Raw genomic sequence first — 1062 nt, forward strand, 5'->3', positions numbered from 1 at the left:
AGTCCCAAAGGTCCAGGGCAGGCCAAACTCCCCCACAGGCAGCACCTGCCCCACTAGGGCTTGGCCGCCTCCCACTGCCTCAGCTCCTCCGGGGAGGCTTGCTCCTTGCCGCACAGGCTTTGAGCGTTACCACGTCAAGGGTAACGGAGCATGGACCAAGTCCCGCATCTCCTCCCAGGCACTGGGGGCTCCCTCAGTGAGAGGAGGCTGCCAGAGAAGCTCAGGCACTGTGTGGGGCTCATCTTCACCTCCAGGGGGTTGTCTGTTCTCCAGGCAGAGGCTCTTCTTCTCCCCACCTGTCACCAAGAAAGCGTGTCCTCGTTAGACATGGAGATATCAGCACCTTCCTGAAGTCCTAGCTTCCCAATGCCCCAGCCCAATAAGCAACCTGTGAAATGAGCCAATAAGAGATAAAGGTGGTTTCAAAGCCTTCCCCAAAACAAAGGAATAAGCCTGACTTTGGAGCAAAACAGGCCAAAGGCTGGGCCAGCAGATAAAAATTACCCCTGCTCTGGCCCACGGCATTCACACTGCTGAGCTTGTTTTAGTTCCTGGTTTATCCACATGTGGTGGCCCAATTCCTTCTCTAGAACTTGGATCTAGGCCTCATACTGCCTCTTGCTGTCTGCCAACCCTTTGCCGAGGTGGTCTGGAGTAGAAGGGCAGAGGACATGGGTGAGGAGCTGCGGGCAGGGCAGGGCGGCTGTGGCCTGGGAGTGAGATAGGGCCGCGCACCTCAGCTCTGCTGGAGGAGCAGCTGGATGTTCTGCTTGTGCTCCTTGTGCTGCAGGGTCAGCTGGCGGTCCATCTCCAGGCACTGCCGCTCTAGGGCCACCTCCAGCCAGTACACCAGGCTCTGCTGCTCCTCCAGCTGCATCTCCAGCTCCAAGAAGATGATCTGCTGCAGGTACTGCTCCTCTGGGAGCGTCCCCACCTGTCACGGGACCCAGCCAGGTTCAGCCCTGCCACTGGTCCCCTTCATCCTGGTAGTCCTCAACCAGTGACAGCATGTGTTGGCCAACTTCTACTGTGGTACCATGGCAGACATCACTACAAAGTTAC

General features: G+C 57.8%; 1 pseudogene; it reads right to left on the reverse strand.

The window, feature by feature from the left end:
- Positions 1–3: 3 nt before the first annotated feature.
- LOC103581612 overlaps positions 4–1062 on the reverse strand; it is a 12126-nt pseudogene continuing 11067 nt past the window's right edge.

This window comes from Galeopterus variegatus, unplaced genomic scaffold (genome assembly GCF_000696425.1).
Source record: "Galeopterus variegatus unplaced genomic scaffold, G_variegatus-3.0.2 Scaffold13464, whole genome shotgun sequence".
In the NCBI taxonomy this organism is placed as follows: domain Eukaryota; kingdom Metazoa; phylum Chordata; class Mammalia; order Dermoptera; family Cynocephalidae; genus Galeopterus; species Galeopterus variegatus.